The sequence below is a fragment of the Zingiber officinale genome, chromosome 3B (genome assembly GCF_018446385.1).
Source record: "Zingiber officinale cultivar Zhangliang chromosome 3B, Zo_v1.1, whole genome shotgun sequence".
NCBI classification, from domain to species: domain Eukaryota; kingdom Viridiplantae; phylum Streptophyta; class Magnoliopsida; order Zingiberales; family Zingiberaceae; genus Zingiber; species Zingiber officinale.
The window spans coordinates 77,626,662-77,650,632 of record NC_055991.1 but is presented as its reverse complement, the minus strand read 5'-3'; the positions used below and the strand labels follow the sequence as shown (position 1 = coordinate 77,650,632).

At 41.5% G+C, this 23,971-nt stretch overlaps 1 pseudogene; it reads left to right on the top strand.

The window, feature by feature from the left end:
- Window positions 1–23,608, top strand: part of LOC122054953 — a 48,711-nt pseudogene extending 25,103 nt beyond the window's left edge.
- The last annotated feature ends 363 nt before the right edge of the window (window positions 23,609–23,971 follow it).

The window sequence follows — 23,971 nt, the reverse complement described above, 5'->3', positions numbered from 1 at the left end:
TTGTCTGTCTTCCTTCTTGCCGCTTGAGCTTCCTCTACGTTGATGTAGCTGGCAGCCTTCTCCAGCATCTCATCAAAATTCTTCACAGGATTTCGGATGAGATCCCTAAAGAATTCTCCCTCAGTCAAACCATGGGAGAAAGCACTCATAAGAATTTCAGATGTGGCCGAAGGAATGTCCTAGGCCACTTGGTTAAAGCGCTTGATGTAGCTCCTCAGTGGTTCAGCGGATCCTTGCTTGAGGGCGAACAAGCAGTGATATGTCTTTTGATACTTCCTGCTGCTGGCGAAGTGGCGCAGGAAGGCAATCTTGAAGTCGAAGAAGCAAGTGATGGACCCATGCGCAATCAAAATTCTTCACAGGATTTCGGATGAGATCCCTAAAGAATTCTCCCTCAGTCAAACCATGGGAGAAAGCACTCATAAGAATTTCAGATGTGGCCGAAGGAACGTCCTAGGCCACTTGGTTAAAGCGCTTGATGTAGCTCCTCAGTGGTTCAGCGGATCCTTGCTTGAGGGCGAACAAGCAGTGATATGTCTTTTGATACTTCCTGCTGCTGGCGAAGTGGCGCAGGAAGGCAATCTTGAAGTCGAAGAAGCAAGTGATGGACCCATGCGCAATCCATCAAACCATTTCTAGGCAGAGTCCGACAGAGTGTTTAGAAACACTTAACACTTAACAACATCGTTGTATTGATGCAGCAGAGCTGCGTTCCTGAATTTGCGCAGATGGTCTTCAGGATCTTTACTACCATCATATTCCCCGATAGCTGGGGGTCAGTACCCTTTTGGTAGTTTTTCTTCCAGGATTTTAGAGGAGAATGACACTTTCTCTTCTGGTTCTGACCATCGTTCGTCACGCGGGACGATAGCCTTTCCCTTCTTAGAATCTTTGGGTAACGAACTTTCAGCCATAGAAACCTGAGGTTGCTCCTTGTGGCTGTAATATCCAGGCTCAGGTTGATAGTAACCCTGGCCCGACTCCCTATAGAAAGTGGGTGGAAGCTCCAAAGGTTGCTTCCGTTTGGAGCCTCGATTAGAGGCGTGAGCAAGTTCTTTAGAAACCTCAGGTACCTTTTTTAGTCGAGAGGCGGTAGTCTGTTGTTTCTAAGAGGCTGCTCGCTTTTTTGGCTTCTTTGAAGAACTCATACTCTCCAGCGGACATGGTCACGTTGATTCTGCCCGAGTCCTCCATCTTCACGCACCGGAACAGGTGAAGGATGTTCCCACAGACGGCGCCAAATTTGATCCCGTCCGGAAGCTAAGTCGGATGAAGGCGAGCCTCGATGTACTGGAGGTTGGCGGAAAGTCGTTGCGGCGTTGATCTATCCGGCACTCTCCGGAAGGGTTCACACGGGCGAATGACAAAGGGTGATGACGCTAGGGCTCTGCGCACACTCAGATGAGCCCACGAGTCGTTAGAGACCAGAAACTAGGGAAAAAGTCCCCGGGTCATGCCCTCCGACACTCAAGTTAGGTACTTTTTTCCCAAAATCACAGAAAAAAGATGAAAAGTAAAGACGAGTCAGAAATGACGAATGAGGGTACCTGCGTAAGGGACAAAACATCCCTTTTTATACCACAATGAATTCTTCTGGAGTCTGATGGGTGTCAGGGAACGTCAGATGTCAGGCTTTGTCTGGCGGTGGGTGACACGTGGCGTCTTCTTATAGGTCTAGGAAGGAATCAGAGTGCTGTAAATACCCGACCATTAGCATATTCTTTGACAGATAGTGATTATTCTCTGACAGGTGGTTACGATTCCTTAAGCTGCTTGTCGCGTAGCGCCCGACCTCCTTCTCTTGTTATCCCTACTCTGGCTCTTGGTATTTGCTGATCTCAACCTGTACACTGTCCTGTGCCAAAGGGCTAGACGCCCGACCTATATCCTTGGTTGGTCAATCCCGACCTGTAAGCTACGTCCTATGCCACAGGGTTAGAAGCTAGACGTATATCCTTGGTTTGCACATCCCAACCTGTACGCTATGCTTGTGCCGTAGGGCTGGAAGCCAGACCTATATCTTTGGTTTGCACATCCCGACCTGTACGCTATGCTTGTGCCGCAGAGCTGGAAGTCCGACATGTATCCTTGTCCATGTACCTTATACGGCAAGGCTAGAATCCCCGACCTGTATCCTTGATCAGCCAGTCCTAGCCTGTACGCTACGTCCTGTGCCACAGGGCTAGAAGCCAGACCTGTATCTTTAGCTGGCACATCCCGACCTGCACGTTTCATCGATCCAAGTATCCTGAGCCATAAAATTATAAATCCTGACCTATATGCATCGGTTTGCTTCCACTTATCTTGAGTTCCAATCTGTACTCTTTGATCCTTTTATCCAATGTCGTGAAGATATAAGTCCCAACCTGTAAGATATCGCAAAATTTAATAATAAATATTATTGGACGAAAAATCTTATTGGATTTTTCAGAAATTTTTAGAAATTTTTCGGGATTTAAACGGAGTTCGTATGACTGGTTTCAAGAGGATGGATTCGGGGTACAGTGGAGGCACTAAGTATTATTTTAAGTGGAAGTTGATTAAGGAGTGAACTTAGAGTTTGATTAAGTTAACCCTAAGTATTAAATTATCCTTAAATCCCTAATTTCTTTCCTTTCTTTCCCGATCCGCTTCATTTTCCCCTTCGCACGCGACTCCCTTCCTCCCGAGCTCTCTCCGGCGATTCCTCCGTGCCCGATCGCCGACCACCGCGAGTTCACCGTCGGCAGTAGTCCTCCCCTCGTCCTTCCCTCTACGTGTTCCACCGACGCCCTCTCCTCCTTTCTTCTCTCTTGCGCTTCTGCCCTGGATCACCGACAGAGGGGGTCTCTTCCATCGCGATCTCGCCTTCACGTGCTGTCGGAGAGAAATTGGCGCTGGATCTCGAGGGTATCGCATATCTTTGATGGAGCGATCGCTCCCCCGGTTGTGCTTACGCGCGCGGCAGCGACTCAACGGCTAAGGCACGGCGGAGCTAGGGCACGGCAGGGGGAGGGGGAGTCGGTTCGCATCTCTCTTGGCGGATTGAGCTCTCTCAGTTCCCCTCCTTGATCTGTTCACTGGAGGGTATTGCGGATTGTCTCCAGTTGTAGGTGATCAATTGAGGTAAGGTTTGGTCTGGAAATTCTGTGAATTCAAGGTTTCTTGTGTAATTGGGTTTCGCTTGTGATGATCTTTCTGTTTTGGATTAGAGGAAGCATTGGAGCAGTATATTGTGGAGTTTCCTCTATGCTGATCACTGCTCTCTGCCTTTCTTGCGGCTGTTGCGATTTTGGTTGAAGAATTGGGGTTCCGATTGAGGTAAGAATCGACTGTTGATTAGGGTTTCAACAAACCCTTTTGCTGTATGATTGGTATTCTAGACTGATCTTGGAGAATTGGTGTAGGAGCTATTGGTGGCAGTGGGCAGTGTTTGAAGAGGCTGTGAGTTTTTGGATTTGTTGCTACCTTCCAAGGTATGGGATGCTCCAATGAAGTATTTCTGTTGGTTTTATTAGAATGCTACTCTATTAGGTTTTCTAAGGGATTTGGTGGTGATAAGTTGATTTGTTATGGTTATTGGGTGAATGAATTATGTAAATGGATACATGATCATTATTGGTGTGTGTTGGATTGATTGAGGTTTGTATTGAGTTGAAATTTGTGGATATGATGATAGGTTGATGTAGATTATTATGTGATCATTCTTAGGATCATTGGATTGATTATGTGGACGAATTATACATGTTGGATTCATGATGTTTAGTGGTTGATTTAATGGGTTAAACGATTGGATGATTCTCGTATTTGGAAGTATTGTGATATGTTGATTTAGGTGAGTTTTGAAGATTAATTTCATGTCTACATTGGTTTGGATTAGTAGTGATGGATTGTAGAAATTTAAATTAAGTTGTATTGGATTGATTAGTGGATTTAGAAGGATTAATGGATGGATTTGATTAGTTGTTGATGATGATGTCAGGTTGTTGTGGACTTATGATGGAGATTTGATTTTTATGATAGGTTATTGTGGTTTGATATCATTATGTGGAGATTTGTTATTGGATTAAATGATGTGTTGATTTGGAGGATTAGTCGGAGATCAGATTTGATTGGAGTGCTCCTATTGGGTTAGAGATTTTATTTAGCTATTTAATTCATATGAATTTAGCTAAATAAAATATAAATATATTGATTTCTGCAGGACTTGGATTCGGGACAAGCGTCTCGACGTGGGATTTCCGGATCACGATCGACAGATTTAAGGCGGGTATTTCTTCCTTGGCCTCTTTATAGTTTCTTTGAAACTTAGTGCATGGTTATTATTGGATGAATTAGGCTGCTTTATCTTATATCATGATCGGTTGTTGTTTTTCCTGCACGATACTTATGCTTGACCCTTGTGATGATCTATTTAATTCATATACAGTCTCCACTCTTAATATATAATCTGTTGTGATTACACGTGTAGGGTATGTCTTGTAGGGATTGTCGGGTTGTTGGTATTACCATGCTGATTGGGTATGTGATGTGGACTGTACATAGGTGGGTATGTGTTATAGGAGTCATCTTGTTGACCGTGCATTTACATGTGGTGTGTACATACGTATTTGTCATGTACTTTTGGAAGAGTTCTGTTGATTGTATGTTTGGGGTATATACACATGTCTGTTGTGTTTTTACTGGAGGATACATGTTGATTGTACTTATATTTTGTGTACATGTGTCTGGTGGGATTATTGGAGATTTTTGGTTGATTATACATGTGTAGTGTGTACATATGTTTGGTGGGATACGTGGAGGTATCATGACGATTATACTCTTGTCGGAGGTATTTATGAGGTTTGGGGTTGTTGCATGGATGATGATTACATATATATATATCATGTTAATCATTCATTGCATCTGATGACCGTTGTCTCCCTTGTGGTGAGAGAGTCATCAGTTGGTTTGGTTTAGCACCGCACACTCGGCCACTCATGGGTAGTGGTAGTTGGAGCAGTTGCTGCTAGTCCTGTCGTGCCACCCGGTCACGAGGTTTAGTGAGATCCGGCGTTGTGAGCAGTCAGGGACCCTGATGCTATGTAGTTAGATAGCTACTAGCGGACTGTCCGCCTCGACCACTATATAGTGGGCTGGAGGGTAGTACAGTCGTCACAGACCCAAGCCTCTCGGCCATACAGGGGTCGTGGTGTCTGGAGAGGTGGCGGGGTGACCATGGAGCATGCATACGCAGTTATTATTCTTGCATTTGATGCGCGGTGCATCTGCATTTGCATACATGCCTAGTAGTTACTAGTTGCATGTGATTGTCGTTGTTGCATTTGTTTGCGATATGATTGTTGCATTTGGTTGCCATGCTGCATACATGTCATTTATTTTACATGTATATGCAGTCGTACTTATATTGCACAGGTGTCACGGGTATATCTGTTGCAGATCCGGTGAGTTTACTGATCATTGTACCATGTGTCGATTCCAGATTGGGTATGTATCTGTCATTATGTTAGTTGTGGTTTGTACAGTTTATGTCAGGTTATTATGTCAGGTATGTTCAGATGCATTGATTATGATAGTATGATCATGTTCTTATTCCCTACTGAGACTGTATACTTGTGATCTCCATGTTGTTTATGGACCATGCACTATCTTTTCTATTACCCGCTGAGTTACCTATACTCACCACCGCATGTGTACATTTATGTTTTCAGGTAGCCTGTAGATGGTTGGTGTCGCTCGGAGTATCCTGTCTGCCGGGTCCTACGTCACATCCGAAGATCGTGATTGTTTTCTTTTGTATATTCTTTTCTTATTTTTGGCATTGTATTTGTGTTTAGCCATGTGGCTATCTTATTCTTTTGGTGTTGTATTTGTGTTTAAGCCGTGCCGGCATGCATTGTATCTATTTGTCTTGTGTGGGCTTTCCGTTTTCGTTTTTCCGCTGTGTTGGTTTTTGGTACAGCCGTGTGGGCTGTTTTATATATAACTGCGTGGTTGTGATTGTTTCATTCCAGCCGTGTGGGTTGTTATTATATCTGCGTGGTTGTGTATATAAATATTCCAGCCGCATGTGGCTGATGTATTTTGCTTGTAGTGATGCTTCATATTGTCACTAGTACAGGGGAGACTCTGTCGGATTTTTGTCTGGCAGAGACTCCTTTGGGGCGTGACAATTTAGTGGTATCAGAGCGAGGTACGATGCCTGCTTTGTTTTTGTTTTAGATTTTCGAGAATTATCTGATACCAATTTAGTGGTATCAGAGCAGGTATGCGATACTTGCTATGCGTTTTGGATTTTCGAGATTTATCTGATACCAATTTTTGGTATCAGAGCAGGTTCGATGCCTATTATTCGTGTTTTGGATTTCGTGATTCGATTTTCTTGATGTGACTTTTCGGGTTTTGGGACCAGGCAGCAGCAGGACATCTCCAGGCTATAGGAGGTATGTTTGCATATTGTTATCATACATTTCTGTTGGTGTATGTATTGTTGCCCATATAGTTATGATGTGTGTTAGTGTTTTCTTGTTAGTACTTGCCTAGTTGTTTGTAGCATGCATTGCATGTGTTGGGTCAATCACTGATCACGATTGACCTAATGGAGATCAAGGATTACAGTCTCAAGGGATTTTCTATATCATACTACCAGTAGTTTTAGTGTCTGTTAGTACTAGTTGGTTGAGAGTTAGAGTCGTATACCAGTATCGGTTATCATTAGTTATGTAGTGGATGATATCTGTATACCCATGTTGACTCTGTTAGTAGAGTACCGGTTTACTCTTGTTGAGGATTGACTTAGTTGGTTTTGTCAGTGGCGTACTGTTTTACTCTTGTTGGATTAGACAATAGTTGACCGATTTATTTTGTTGGTCCGACCAGTAGGGGACTAACTTACTCTATTTTTAGAGATTCCTATCTTTGGGATGTTTCATACTTGGTTAGATATTTTGCCTCGTACCGGGGTAGAAAGGACTGAATTGGCCGTATACCATTTTCGACTTAGTCAGTCTATAGAGGATCGATTTATCCTATTCCATGGGGACTTTGACTATGAATTGTCTGTACTTGGTTGATTGACTTAGAAGGTACATTCGGATAGGATACCTCCACTGATGTGGGACAGTGTAAAGCTACTTGCTTAACACTTATGAGATATAACCGTTATTAGGGTATACGAGTTGCAGAGTACATTTGGATATATGATTTGTACTGACATGAGAGAGTTGAAGTTGGCTGCTTAACCTTTACGTGACCCGGTACCACGTGAAGGAAAAAGGAGAGAATGTTTTTGGAGATCAGGTCATCACTTAGTGATTTCCTTGAGATGTTTTGGAGAGAGAGTAGTTCTTTACCTCTTTCGGTAGCATGGTGGTTTATAAGGCGATGACTAGTAGACTCACCTATCGTTGTTCCATTGGAGATCTTGACTCATGGATTGATCGGATATGATTAGATATCCTTGATGTACTTAGTGATATGTTGCCCGCAATGGTGCGGAGGAAATGATATTAGTTGAGTAACACCTAGGAGTTCGGATCATAACTAGGTATGATTTCAGATGATGATCTTTGAGGGGTAGAGCGCCGATTGTCGGATATTTTGACCAGCTATTCAGTTGTAGTGTTCCTCTATCTTTGTGTTCATTGCTCGATACTGGAGGTTGCTGAACCTCAGGGTGGGGCAATCACAGTATGATGGGGTACAAGACGATAGTTAGATGACTCAGCTAACATTGTCTCTATTAGGTGGTTCAAGACCTTAACCACGTGATCATTTTACTAGATCTTGTAGTCTATATCTCATATTAGAGGGTTTAACCTTTTATCGGTATTTGTCGAGGGACATATATAGGATGTTGATAAGGGTGGTGGAGATACTTTCTTGATGGGTAGACTCTTAGTCAGGAGATTGTGTGACCCTTTGATGTTGGATTGACAGTCATTTACTACGGATATTTGATTATTAGAAAGGATGAGATGATGAGATTTGCCAGACTTTTTGGGATACATTTAGTTCTTGGCAGTAGGTGTTGAAGGTTGGATGCTTTCCTTTTACTTTATCATTGTTTAGGAGACTATCTAGTATGATTGAGTGATGTTGAGGATGATTGGAGTTTGGTGGATACTGTGAGATTAGGTGTGATGATATATTATTTGTTGATGATCCATTGGCGGATATTTGGTTTGGTGATCTACTACTTGGTGTTTGAGGTTGATAGTAACATGGAGTGTGGTCTGTCAGTGATATGTATGGTTTTGTTGATTTATAGTTGGTGATCAGGTCACAGATTTGTCAAGGATCTTACGGTTGAGAATGTCTGTTCTATGGATATCCAGAACCCTTGGTTTTATCAATTAGGTGTACAGTGACCTGGATGTTTTATGGACTCGAGATACGTGGTATCATTAGGGTGTTTGGATCAGTTTACATTGTCTCCATTGACGATGTTGTGATCTATTCCCGACCTGAGGTGGATCACGTACACTAACTCGTATTGTTCTAAAGATGTTTCGACGGGAACATCTATATGTGAAGTTAGTAGTACGTATTGTGATTGTCTTTTACGACTTTTTGGGATACGTTGTGTTTAGTAGAGGGATATCGGTGGGTCCACAGGAGATAGAGGTTGTTATCAGTTGGGAGTAGGCGTGGTCTATACCGGAGACTCGCTGTTCCTTTGGTCTAGCTGGATATTACGGGAGATTGGTTGAGGGTTTATTCTGCATTATGCCGTTGACGGGACTATTCAGGATGAGTATGACATTTTCATGGATAAACGCGTATGAGATCAGTTTCAGGAGTTGAAACAAGAAGTGTTAACTGCACTGTCTTAGTTGTACTTTCTAGTGTAGACGGATTTGTACTCTACACAGATGTATCGTATTTGAGGTTTGGTGCAGTTCCGGTGTAGTATGAGCGGAGTAATCTCATACCAATAGCTAGAATTCTCATGGAATTAGAATTGGATTCTTTATTTTCGTGGGAGATCATGTGTGTTCCCGAGTCACTTCTTATCCGGGAGGAGTTACTGTAGGAAACACATTGATCTGGATTTGTGATACATTCGGTTGACACCTGATGTAGGGAGACTGAGAGCATTTTTATTGGTGGAACGATATGAGGAAGGACATCACGGATTTTATAGCTTGATGTCTAGTATGTCAGCCAATGGAAGTTGAACATCAGAGATCAGTAGGATTGTTTCAGTAGACTCGTAATTTGGAGTGGAGTTGGGAGCATGTTATGACGGACTTTGTGGTGAGATTACCCAGGATATGGAGAGGATATGGTGTGTCGGGTAATCATTGATTTGTTGAGGACTATGCTCCCTAGCTAGCGATTTGTAGGACGGATTCTTTTGGATTGGGTAGCAGGATTATGCTGTACAGAGATTACCAAGTCTTATGGTATATCTCTGAGTATTGTATTGGATGGAGATCCGCGATTTCACATCATGGTTCTGAGTGCGTTTTTAGCAGACTTTGGGTTCGGAGTTTTGCTTTAATATAGATTTTCATCCTCAGACTGATAGATAGTTTGAGTGCCCTATATAGATGTTGGAGGATCTGATGATAGTGAATTTTGGATTTCGGAGGTAGTTGATTAATCCACAGTCGGTTAGGTAACACTGTGGAAGTAGCAGATGCAGTGTGTGCTCATAGCCATAGGGTCATCGCTATTCACTTGGAGGTGGATTATCTTGCTTGGAGATATGTTTATGATACTAGGGTGGAGTAGTAGATGAGGATGTTGTTTGGTTATTATACTTGGAGTGAGTGGTATATATAAGTATATGATTTGGAAGTTACCCTTGGAGGAGGATCCCTGAGTTGACCAGTAAATTTGGGGACCAAATTTTTATTAATAGGGGAGAATGTAAGATATCGCAAAATTTAATAATAAATATTATTGGACGAAAAATCTTATTGGATTTTTCAGAAATTTTTAGAAATTTTTCGGGATTTAAACGGAGTTCGTATGACTGGTTTCAAGAGGATGGATTCGGGGTACAGTGGAGGCACTAAGTATTATTTTAAGTAGGAGTTGATTAAGGAGTGAACTTAGAGTTTGATTAAGTTAACCCTAAGTATTAAATTATCCTTAAATCCCTAATTTCTTTCCTTTCTTTCCCGATCCGCTTCATTTTCCCCTTCGCACGCGACTCCCTTCCTCCCGAGCTCTCTCCGGCGATTCCTCCGTGCCCGATCGCCGACCACCGCGAGTTCACCGTCGGCAGTAGTCCTCCCCTCGTCCTTCCCTCTACGTGTTCCACCGACGCCCTCTCCTCCTTTCTTCTCTCTTGCGCTTCTGCCCTGGATCGCCGACAGAGGGGGGGGGGGGGGTCTCTTCCATCGCGATCTCGCCTTCACATGCTGTCGGAGAGAAATTGGCGCTGGATCTCGAGGGTATCGCCTGTCTTTGATGGAGCGATCGCTCCCCCGGTTGTGCTTACGCGCGCGGCAGCGACTCAACGGCTAAGGCACGGCGGAGCTAGGGCACGGCAGGGGGAGGGGGAGTCGGTTCGCATCTCTCTTGGCGGATTGAGCTCTCTCAGTTCCCCTCCTTGATCTGTTCACTGGAGGGTATTGCGGATTGTCTCCAGTTGTAGGTGATCAATTGAGGTAAGGTTTGGTCTGGAAATTCTGTGAATTCAAGGTTTCTTGTGTAATTGGGTTTCGCTTGTGATGATCTTTCTGTTTTGGATTAGAGGAAGCATTGGAGCAGTATATTGTGGAGTTTCCTCTATGCTGATCACTGCTCTCTGCCTTTCTTGCGGCTGTTGCGATTTTGGTTGAAGAATTGGGGTTCCGATTGAGGTAAGAATCGACTGTTGATTAGGGTTTCAACAAACCCTTTTGCTGTATGATTGGTATTCTAGACTGATCTTGGAGAATTGGTGTAGGAGCTATTGGTGGCAGTGGGCAGTGTTTGAAGAGGCTGTGAGTTTTTGGATTTGTTGCTACCTTCCAAGGTATGGGATGCTCCAATGAAGTATTTCTGTTGGTTTTATTAGAATGCTACTCTATTAGGTTTTCTAAGGGATTTGGTGGTGATAAGTTGATTTGTTATGGTTATTGGGTGAATGAATTATGTAAATGGATACATGATCATTATTGGTGTGTGTTGGATTGATTGAGGTTTGTATTGAGTTGAAATTTGTGGATATGATGATAGGTTGATGTAGATTATTATGTGATCATTCTTAGGATCATTGGATTGATTATGTGGACGAATTATACATGTTGGATTCATGATGTTTAGTGGTTGATTTAATGGGTTAAACGATTGGATGATTCTCGTATTTGGAAGTATTGTGATATGTTGATTTAGGTGAGTTTTGAAGATTAATTTCATGTCTACATTGGTTTGGATTAGTAGTGATGGATTGTAGAAATTTAAATTAAGTTGTATTGGATTGATTAGTGGATTTAGAAGGATTAATGGATGGATTTGATTAGTTGTTGATGATGATGTCAGGTTGTTGTGGACTTATGATGGAGATTTGATTTTTATGATAGGTTATTGTGGTTTGATATCATTATGTGGAGATTTGTTATTGGATTAAATGATGTGTTGATTTGGAGGATTAGTCGGAGATCAGATTTGATTGGAGTGCTCCTATTGGGTTAGAGATTTTATTTAGCTATTTAATTCATATGAATTTAGCTAAATAAAATATAAATATATTGATTTCTGCAGGACTTGGATTCGGGACAAGCGTCTCGACGTGGGATTTCCGGATCACGATCGACAGATTTAAGGCGGGTATTTCTTCCTTGGCCTCTTTATAGTTTCTTTGAAACTTAGTGCATGGTTATTATTGGATGAATTAGGCTGCTTTATCTTCTATCATGATCGGTTGCTGTTTTTCCTGCATGATACTTATGCTTGACCCTTGTGATGATCTATTTAATTCATATACAGTCTCTACTCTTGATATCTACTCTGTTGTGATTACACGTGTAGAGTATGTCTTGTAGGGATTGTCGGGTTGTTGGTATTACCATGCTGATTGGGTATATGAGGTTGACTGTACATAGGTGGAGATGTGTTATAGGAGTCATCTTGTTGACCGTGCATTTACATGGGGTGTGTACATACGTATTTGTCATGTACTTTTGGAGGAGTTGTGTTGATTGTATGTTTGGGGTATATACACATGTCTGTTGTGTTTTTATTGGAGGATACATGTTGATTGTACTTATACTTTTGTGTACATGTGTCTGGTGGGATTATTGGAGATTTTTGGTTGATTATACATGTGTAGTGTGTACATATGTTTGGTGGGATACGTGGAGGTATCATGACGATTATACTCTTGTCGGAGGTATTTATGAGGTTTGGGGTTGTTGCATGGATGATGATTACATATATATATATCATGTTAATCATTCATTGCATCTGATGACTAGTCTCCCTGGTGAGAGAGTCATCAGTTGGTTTGGTTTAGCACCGCACCCCGGCCACTCATGGGTAGTGGTAGTTGGAGCGAGTCCTTGCTAGTTCTGTCGTGCCACCCGGTCACGAGGTTTAGTGAGATCCGGCGTTGTGTCAGGGACCCCGATGCTATGTAGTTAGATAGCTACTAGCGGATCGCCTCGACCACTATATAGTGGGTTGGAGGATAGTACAGGCCATACCGGGGTCGTGGTGTCCGGAGAGGTGGCGGGGTGACCATGGAGCATGCAGCTATTATTCTTGCATTTGATGCGCGGTGCATCTGCATTTGCATACATGCCTAGTAGTTACTAGTTGCATGTGATTGTCGTTGTTGCATTTGTTTGCGATATGATTGTTGCATTTGGTTGCCATGCTGCATACATGTATATGCAATCGTACTTATATTGCACAGTGTCACGGGTATATCTGTTGCAGATCCGGTGAGTCTACTGATCATTGTACCATGTGTCGATTCCAGATTGGGTATGTATCTGTCATCATGTTAGTTGTGGTTTGTACAGTTTATGTCAGGTTATTATGTCAGGTATGTTCAGATGCATTGATTATGATAGTATGATCATGTTCTTATTCCCTACTGAGACTGTATACTTGTGATCTCCATGTTGTTTATGGACCATGCACTATCTTTTCTATTACCCGCTGAGTTACCTATACTCACCACCGCATGTGTACATTTATGTTTTCAGGTAGCCTGTAGATGGTTGGTGTCGCTCGGAGTATCCTGTCTGCCGGGTCCTACGTCACATCCGAAGATCGTGATTGTTTTCTTTTGTATATTCTTTTCTTATTTTTGGCATTGTATTTGTGTTTAGCCATGTGGCTATCTTATTCTTTTGGTGTTGTATTTGTGTTTAAGCCGTGCCGGCATGCATTGTATCTATTTGTCTTGTGTGGGCTTTCCGTTTTCGTTTTTCCGCTGTGTTGGTTTTTGGTACAGCCGTGTGGGCTGTTTTATATATAACTGCGTGGTTGTGATTGTTTCATTCCAGCCGTGTGGGTTGTTATTATATCTGCGTGGTTGTGTATATAAATATTCCAGCCGCATGTGGCTGATGTATTTTGCTTGTAGTGATGCTTCATATTGTCACTAGTACAGGGGAGACTCTGTCGGATTTTTGTCTGGCAGAGACTCCTTTGGGGCGTGACACAACCTGTATCCTAGGTAAGCACACTCCCGACCTGTACGCTCGGTCTGCATACCGACTTGCTTCTGTCTACTGTTATCCATGGCTTGTACGTTCCGACCTGTACGCCAGGTCTACATTCTGACTTGTACGCCAGGTCTACATTCCGACCTGTACGCCAGGTCCACATTCCGACCTGCTTCTGTCTGCTATTATCCATGGCTTGTACGTTCCGACCTGTACGCCAGGTCCGTATTCCGACCTGCTTCTGTCCTCTGTTGTCCACAGCTCGTATGTCCCGACCTGTACGCCAGGTCCGTATTCCGACCTGCTTCTGTCCTCTGTTATCCACGACTCATATGTCCTGACTTGTACGTCAGGTCTGTATTCTGACCTTCTTCTGTCCTCTGTTATCCACGGCTCGTACGTTCCGACCTGTACGCCAGGTCTGTATTCTGACCTGCTTCTATCTGTTATTATCCACGGCTCGTATGTCCCAACCTGTACGTCAGGTCTGTATTCCGACCTGCTTCTGTCCTCTGTTATCCACGGCTCATACGTTTCGACCTGTAAGCCAGGTCTGTATTCCGCCCGAGACCTTTCCTTCCGCGCCATTACTTGGCCTGTGGGCCCTGCCCTCAATTGGCATCGAGGCTGAATCTTGTTCAACTTGTAATCTTATCTTTTGACTGCCCCGTCAGCTGAGACTTTGACCATGGCCACGCAAGCTTGACTTCTGACCTCCACAGGGGCTAGACTTCTGACTATCCCATGGGCTTGACCTTTGACCACGTCATCCGCCGGACCCACTTCTCATGCACCGTATCACATACCAACTTCATGGGATATGAATGGCGGCACTTGATTGTGTAGATGACTTTACTTAATTCTCTCAATTTTTTGGTTTCACATTCTTTTATCATGTTTTTACTTGTATTTTCCTTTTCGAGTTTTTTATGGTCTGAAACTTTGGAATTTTTTTGTTGACATTTGCAGTTTGTTGAATGGCTAGAAGCTAGTAAGAAAATTGAACTTGCCGAGAGGGACTACGTTTCTCATTTGGATTTGATTGCAAAGGTTAATGGTCTACTAAAGGCTGAAAAGTACATCGAGAAAATCCCCGAATCGTTCAGGAATGAGGTGGTTTACTTGTTGGCTAATTATGTTGCTGTTGTTAACGTCAAGAAAGCAGAAGAAGTGTTCGACGAAATTAGAGATCTCGGTCTTCCAATCACACCTTTTGCTTGTAACCGGTTGTTGCTGCTCTACAAACGGGTGGATGGAAAAAGTTTGCTGATGTGCTCTTGATGATGGAAAAGGAAAATATAAAACCTACTCTCCACTTATAAGATGCTGATATAAAAGGCCGAACCCATGACATATCCGGTATGGAGCAAATTCTGGAGATTATGAAATCTGAAGGTGTGGAACCTGATTTGCTGATCAAGTCCTTGGTTGCAAAAGCTTACATATTCTCTGGTTTGACTGAAAAAGTGGAAGCAACATTGAAAGAGATTGAAGACTATGACATCCTGGAGAATTGCTACCTTTGCAAAGTTCAGGAGAATCACAACGTTTTCAAAGTTCTTCTACCTCTGTATGCTGCCTTTGGCAAACCAGATGACGTTGCAAGAATATGGAAAGTGTGGAATAAGAAACCTTATCTGGATGAATGCTAGCTGCAATAGAGGCTTCGGGTAAGCTTGGGCAAATCGATAAGGTGGAGGAAGTCTTCGAGAAGATGGTCAAGGCTTAGAAATTTTCTTCGAAGTCCTATGACGCCATGTTACAAGTTTATGCGAACAACAAGCTGTTGGCCAAAGGAAAGGAACTGGTAAATCGGATGTCTGAGAGTGGATGCTGAATTGGTCCTTTGACTTGGGATTCCCTAGTGAAATAGTGAAATTCTACGTCGAAACAGGGGAGGTGGAGAAAGCGGATTTGATATTGCGCAAGGCTTTTCATCAAAGGAAGCTTAGACCTCTCTACGGCTCTTTTGTAGCTGTCATGCAATATTCTAAAATGGGCGATATCCATAACGCCGAAAATATTTTCCACATGCTGAAGCAGATGGGCTATGTCAGTGGACTCGAGCAATACCAGCCTCTGCTCTAGACCTATATGAATGCAAAGACACCTACCTACCTATGGCTTCTTGGCACGGATGAAAACCGACAACATGTTTCCTAACAAGGCTATGGCCACTCGACTGATGGCTAACGATGCGCTCAGGATGATTCCCATCTTGGATTTGCTTGATGGAAGGTAGATCACAATTAAGTTTTCGGTAAATTGCTGTTGCAATCTATCTTGTCTTCCGCATGGGCATTGCATATCTAATTGATCTAACAGTGCTATATATAGTTTTTGCATATCAAATTGCATAACAACTAGGGCGGTAAATAATCTTAACGTTCATGAACATGTTTGGTGTTTGATTTTGTAAGAGTTTGTTTATGTTCGTTTAATAAATATAAAAGATTAATTAAATAAATAAATTTAAATAATTTATTAAACAAAACGAACAAGTTTGAATACATATATATTTAGCTCGTTAATATTTATAAATATATTCACTTTTATTAATAAAATTTTTATTTCCATTCTAAATAAAAAAATAAACTTTTAAAATTAATAATTAAGTTATATGTTCAAATTTAATAATTGATTAAATAAGTTTAAAATGTAAAAATTTAAAACAATTAAATTAGGTTGAATTGAAAGCTTGATAATATCTAAACAAATTAAGTTCAAGTCAAATTTGAATTCAAGTTTATTAAAAAAACCCAAGTCAATTATAAATAATCATTTCAACAAATTTATTAATTTTATGCTTGATGTGACTTTATTAAACAAGTTTGAATATTTCGAAGTTTAATTTGGCAATGGTTTACTAGAGAACTTTAACTGCATACTGTAGCAGTTGTTTAAATGCATGAAAATAGAAGAATATATTGCATTTGCTCTATTGAAGAAGGTATATTACACAATTGATACTTTGTATTGATATATTAAAAAATAAAGTTCACACTAAATTTTTTAAAGTATACAACAATAAAAAGATAGAAAATCAAAAGGACATTGCTAAATATTCATATAGTTAAAAGAACATTTTGTCTATAATTGATATTCGAAATACTTCTTTGTGTTTCATCTTTACTCCATCTTGGAGATATTTTTCTAAAGTAATTTCGACCATGCCACACCACCCAAGCTACTGAATACATAGGGCTGTTGTTTTAATAAATTTTCATGGGCTGACTAGTCTGTCCCATGAAATTTTTTTATCTGTCACTAGAATAAATCGGGAAGTATTCATGGAAGCCTATTCAATTGGCCAATATTTTAGGTCTGTTTTCACTTGAGGAAAAATCTCTTACAGTGCAGTGCAGTTAAGATTCATCAAATCTTAGATCCCTTGATTATCCGTTGAAAGACCTAATCATTGCACCATTATCCCAGGGGCAAGAGGTACTCCCTTTGGACGATATGGATAAATCTTTTGATGAAGTTGGTTTTCTATCAACTATTTTTTAAAAAAAAAAATGAAGGGAACTTTTGTGTAACAGTAAAGTTGCTGCAATATAGTTTGATGTTACGATTCGAGTTGCAAAAATAAATTCTTGCAGAACGAAGATAAGATTGTGTACTATAGTCGTCTTTTCACTTGAACCCACACTAACGAGAGCATCATGACTCTTCCTAATTCCTATCTTATTTTTTCCCTCATCATTTACTTGTCCCTATCTTATCATAGGGTTGACGATATTGAACCATCTTGGATCTTTAATTATCTCGATAAGTGTTTGATTAGAAATGATGCTAAAAAAACTAGTAGTTGGGCCAAGCCCACATAAAAGCCCAACACATTTCTGCCCATCCGCCTCTACAACCCTAATTTCTGTGACCAAAGGCAGTGGTAGAAACGCCTCTCAAATTCCATTTTTACCTTTTCTCTTGATAACATAAATACCAAATAGATTGGAATACTGAGGGGATTTTAAGAATTTTAGGCTTCACTAGCTTCTGCTTTGTTGGTTTGCTCCCCATTTCTAGCTGGAGCTGCCTCCAAAAAAAAAAGTGGTCTTCTGACGTCATATCAAGTTGCAGCCACTTCTATTTCTCATCGACGTTAATGGCAAATCGTCAAATTCCTTTGCTCAATCGTGTTCTCTCGGAGAAGATCGTCCCTCAGGGTCCTTCTCCCAATGAAGACAACTAAGGTGTTCATCATTTAGCGTTGATTTTAATACAAACTCTTGCTTGCGATTTGGCAACGATGTGTGGTTGTTTGTGTCTATTGTTTCTATTGGGATTCAATCCAAGTCCCAAATTGGAAAGATTTGAAAAAGATCATGGGTTTAAAAGGATGTAAGATATCTCCATTGACATGAGGTTTATTGGATAGAGCCTAAGAGCAAAGTCATAAGGATTTAGGTCCAAAGTGGACAATATTATGTCATTATAGAGATATGTGAATATCCTTTGAATAGTCAGGTTGACCGGATGTTTGTAGGGAGGCTCTAGAGCAGGTCAGGGTGATCGGATGCTTGTTGGGAGAACCGGAGCAGGTCAGGATGACCGGATGTTTGCGAGGGTGACTGGATGTTTGCGAGAAGGTCCGAAGCATGTCAAGAGTGAGTAGACGCGGATGCTTACGAGAAGGCCTGAAGCAGGTCAGGATGACCAAATGCTTGCTGGGAGGCCTGGAGCAGACAGGGTGTATCGGGGAGACCCGAAGTAGCTCAGGGTGACCATATGCTCGCGGTGAGGCCCAGAGCAGGTGAAGGGTGATCGAATGTTTGCGAGGAGGTTCAGAGTAGGTCAGGATGACCGGATGCTGGCGGAGAGGCCTAGACCTAGTTAGGGTGACCAGATGCTCGTGGGGAGGTCCCGGAGAAGGTCAGAGTGACCGGATGCTCGTGGGGATGGTCCAGACCAGGTTAGGGTGACCGGATATTTGTGAGGAGGACCGAAGTAGGTCAAGAGTAACCTGATGCTCATGGGGAAGCCCAGACCATGAGAGTAATGGTGGTCCTTCGTTAGAGGGGAGGATTGTTGGGAATTCAATAAAAGTCCCACATTGGAAAGATTTGGAAAAGATTATGGGTTTAAAAGGATATATGATATCTCCATGGGTATGATGCCTTTTAGGTAGAGCTCAAGAGCAAAGCCATGTGGACTTAGGCCCAGAGTGAACAATATCATGTCATTGTGGAGATATGCGAACATCTTTCGGTCACAACAAATAGTATCAGAGTCATGGTCTAAACCAAATGTCATGTGGGGTGACCTTGAACGAAGTCGCGGGGAAGCTCGAAGCAGGTCAAGGTGACTGAATGTTCGCGGGGAGGCCTGCAGCAGATTAAAGAGACAGGATGCGGATTTGCGGGGAGGTCTGGTGACCGAATGCTCGTGGGGAAGTCCGGAGCAGGTTAAGGTGATCGAATGCTCGCGAGGAGACCCAGAGCAAGTTAAGGTGACGAATGCTCGATGGGAGGTCCAGAGCAGGTTAGGGCGACTGAATGCTTGCTGAGAGGCTCGAAACAGTTCGAGGTGACCGGATGCTCGTGGGAAGGTCCGGAGCATATCAGGGTGACTAGATGCTCGCGGGGAGACTCGGAGCAAGTCAAGAGTGACCGAATGCTCGCGGGGAGACCCGGAGCAGGTCAAGAGTGACCAGATGCTCGCGGGGAGACCCGAACCATAAGAGTAAGTGTGGCCCTTCGTTTGAGGGGAGGATTGTTGGGATTCAATTAAAGTCCCATATTAAAAAGATTTGGAAAAGGTCATGAGTTTAAAAGGATGTAAGATATCTCCATTGGCATGAAACCTTTTGGATAGAGCCTAAAAATAAAAGCATGAGGGCTTAGGCCCAATGTGGACAACATTATGTCATTGTAGAGATATGTAAATATCCTTCTTTGGATACAACAAATGGTATCAGAGTCAAGGTCCAGATCAGATGTCATGTGGGGTGGCCTTGAACGAACGCGGGGAGGTCCGGAGCAAGTCAAGGTGACCGGATGCTCGCTCCGGGGCTCCTCGGAAGCATTCGGTCACCCTAACATACTTCGAGTCTCCCTGTAAGCATCCGTATCCGATCTCCTTGACCTTCTCTGGGTCTCCCCGCGAATATCCAGTCACCTTGACATGCTCTGGGCCTCCCCACGACTTCGTTCAAGGCCATCCCATATGACATCTGGTTTGGATCGTGACTCTGATTCCATTTGTTGTGATCAAAGGATGTTCACATATCTCTACAAAGACATGATTGTCCACCTGGGTCTAAGCCCTCATGACTGCACACTTGGGCTCTACCCAAAATGTCTCTATGCTAATGAAAATATCATATATTCTTTTAAATCCATAATTTTTTTCAAATCCTTCCAATGTGGAACTTTGATTGAATCCCGAATAGTTTCTGATTCGCTGTGTCAATGAAATCTGCTTGCTATCGCTATCTCGTGATCAATTACTCCGAGTTAGCTGCCTCTTCCAAAGAGTGATTTTATCTGTCACCTATTGGCTATTGAGAATCATTAATTTTCAATTGTAAATATGCTATTAGGGAAGACCATATGGTCACGTTGGTATTGAGAGCTTGTATAATTTTTACATCCAAGGTCGAAATGAGTTTTCTGCAACGAATCATTTTACAACAAGTCCACTGAGAGAATTGCTCAAGTGTTGTAGTATAATCCTCGGATATTGAAATTGATATTTTTTTCCTGGTACTTTTGAATTTCATATCAGAGATTGTATTATGGATGTTCACTTGATCTTTTGATGATGGGTTTGATTATTTTCGACTGTGATCCTACTGACCATATCATGATCCTTACAGCACTACATCTGAGGAATCTGGAAGGAATTTATAACAATATTAATTCAGTCTTTTCTTGTGACAGTGGATTTTATAACATTTTCTTCTACTGGAACATTATTACCTCAGTAGTGACATTTTGATAGTATGCTATCCTAGTTATTAATGCTTGCACTTTTGATATCCATCATGCTGATGATTATTTTTTAACTCTGTTTTCCTCTGAGGAAACACAAAGGAACAAGGTAACATGAAACTCAATTTTGTTTTGAATAGGCATCTATTATAGCCATCATATATGAAAGAGCCGTCAACTAATTAAAATTAAAAACACAACGTACTGTCGGGTCAAAGCAGAAAAAACTCCATTGGATTTTGGGGATGAGACTTCTGGTCCGCAAAGGCTGGACTAGTCCCTAGTCTAGCCTTTGCATTGGTGGGAGGCAATGGTCCCCCACCTGTTAACAGGTGGGGGTCATTGCCTCCCACCAATCCCCTTGTCTTGGTCCAGGAGCGGATCAGGATAAGGAGACCAGAGGATCTCATCCCTGGATTTTGACCTCTGTGCTAATGGAAGATAAAACCTGGCTTTTGGGAACCTTTATTATTAACAAAGTGGACCAGGGCTTTCCGTTTCAAGTTATCTGAATGCATGCCCAAACCATACAAACAACTCCTGTGGTTAAATTTTGATTGGGGCCTGCAATTTGTAGTTTTTATGATATATGGTTCTCGTTGTAAGTTTTATTCCTCGTACTGCATCTCTATTTGCAAAATTCTCTTCCTCCTCTTTATTTGTCCTCCTTTTGTAGTATCCATTGCTTAACACATGGTTGATTATGCTACTGTCTAATTTAAATGCATTGGGCATGCTTGAGCAAAAGAATTAACTAAATGTTAAAATCTGCATTGTTTCAAAGGCAAATTGCCTTCTGTGCCAGGACAGAATGTAATCTTTATTGTGTCAAGTGTCAATCCATTAAATTCATCTTGCACAATCAAATGCTGTCTTTTAAAGATATGTGCTGAATCAAATTATTCTTCATTTTCCATAACTGCTCTTGGTTGATTTATGTCAATGTTTATTCATGCTGTGTGTGTTTTCTAACAGTAGTTTGACATTTGTAAATCTTCAGGATGTGAATTCATGAAATGAAATAAATAAAAATGTTTATGTATACGAACTTCATGGGATATGAATGACAGCACTTTATCGTGTAGATGACTTTGTGTTTTTGGTTTCACATTCTTTTATCAAGTTTTTACTTATATTTTCCTTTTCGAATTTTTTATGGTCTAAAATTTTGGACTAATTTTTTTGGTTGACATTTGCAGTTTGTTAAATGTCTGGAAGCTAGACAGAAAATTGAATTTGTGGAGTGGGACTACACATCTCATTTAGATTTGATTGCAAAGGTTAATGGTCTACTGAAGGTTGAAAAGTACATCGAAAAAAACCCAGAAGCTTTCAGGGGTGAGGTGGTTTACAGAACTTTGTTGGCTAATTGTGTTAAATGTTAATCCGTTAAATGCATTGAAGTCGTAGTAGGGATGTAGCTGGTCTTCACATCGAGGACCATTGCATTTTGCACAATCAAATCTGCTGAATCAAATTATCTTCCATTTTCTATAATGACTCTTGTTCGATTCATGCCTGTTTATTCCTGCACTGTAATGACATTTTTAAAAAACTGGAACTCGCATAAGCAGCTGGGGCGATATAAATGTGTGCTTTTCAATGGTAGTTCGATATTTATAGTGCTTTAGACTATTGGTTTTGTATATGAACTGAAATGAATGAAAATGTTGATGCATTCCTTTACTTAATTATTTGGTTTCACATTCTTATATCATGCTTTTACCTATATTTTCCTTTTCGAGTTTTTTATCGTCTAAAACTCTGAATGTTTATTTTTTGGGGTTGACATTTGCAGCTGGTTGAATGGCTTGAAGCTGGTAAGAAAATTGAACTTGTCGGAGGGACTACATTTCTCTTTTGGATTTCATTGCAAAGGTTAATGGTCTACTAAGGCTGAAAAGTCCATAGAGAAAATCCCAAACGTGGAAAAAGATTGCTGATGTACTCTTGATAATGAAAAAGATTGCTGATATAAAACCTACGTTCGCTTATACGGTCCTAGTTGGCGTCAAATGCCAAACCCATGACATTTCGGGTATGAAGCAAATTCGGTAGGAAGATGAATTCTGAAGGTGAGGAATCTGATTTGCTGATCACGTCCTATGTTGCAAAAGCTTACATATTCGCTGGTTTGAAGGAAAAAAGCAGAAGCAGCATTGAAAGAAGATCGAAGGAAATGGCGTCCTGGAGAATCGCTACGTTTTCAAAGTTCTCTCCCTCTATGCTGCTGCCTTGGGCAAAGCAGACGACGTTGAAAGAATGTGGAAAGTGTGGGATAAGAAACCTTATCTGGATGAGTGCCTGCTGCAATAGAGGCTTGGGGTAAGTTTGGACAAATCGAGAAGGCAGAGGAAGTCTCCGAGAAGATGATCAAGACTTGGAATTTTTCTTCGAAGTCCTACGGCGCCATGTTACAGGTTTATGTGAATAACAAGCTGTTGGCCAATGGAAAGGAACTGGTAAATCGGATGTCTTAGAGTGGATGCCAAATTGGTCCTTTGACTTTGACTTGGGATGCACTAATGAAACTCTACGCCGAATCAGGGGAGGTGGAGAAAGCGGACTCAATATTGCACAAGGCTCTTCAGCAAAGGAAGCTTAGATCTCTCTAAGGTTTAATATTGTGACAAAAGATGAATATGCTTGTCTCTAATATTTTCGTCAATCCATCCCAAGATCAATACGGAAGAGGTAAATCACGGACGACTACTAGCCTTTGGAATAGTGACTAGCACATAAGGGAGACATTTACCTCGACTTTATCGAGATTCGAACCTCAGACCTTATTATGACAATACTTCATACATTAGCCACTAGACTTATCCGAAAAGACTTTCTACGGCTCAATATGCTAAAAGGGGTGATATCCATAATGCCGAACACATTTTTCACAGGCTGCAACAGATGGACTATGTCAGTGGACCCAAGCAATACGAGTCTATGCTCCAGGCCTATGTGAATGCCAAGACACCTGCGAATGGCTTCGCAGCACAGATGAAGGCCGACAACTTGTTTCCTAATAAGGCTTTGGTCGCGCAACTGATGACTAACGATGCGTTCAGGGAGTTGCTTGTTTGAAGGTAGATTGCCCATCGGCATTGCATATCGAATTGATCTCGGCAGTACTATATGTAGTTCATACACATCGAATTGCATAATAAAAGGCCTTTTTTTTTGCCTTCTTAAGAGAACTCTGATTGAATACTGTAGTAGTTATTTAAATGCATGAAAATAGAAGAATATTGTGGTTGTTCTTCGTTTTTGGATGCATTTGTTCTATTGAATTAGGTTTTTATACATATTTTGTATTGATATTAAAAATTAAAGTTCATATTAAATTTACATCCAGGATCGATTCCTAGATAACACAGAATTAATTTCTTTCAATTGGGAGACATCTTAGGAATGCTAGTGGCGGAGTGATGAGTCGTTCGTAGCCGG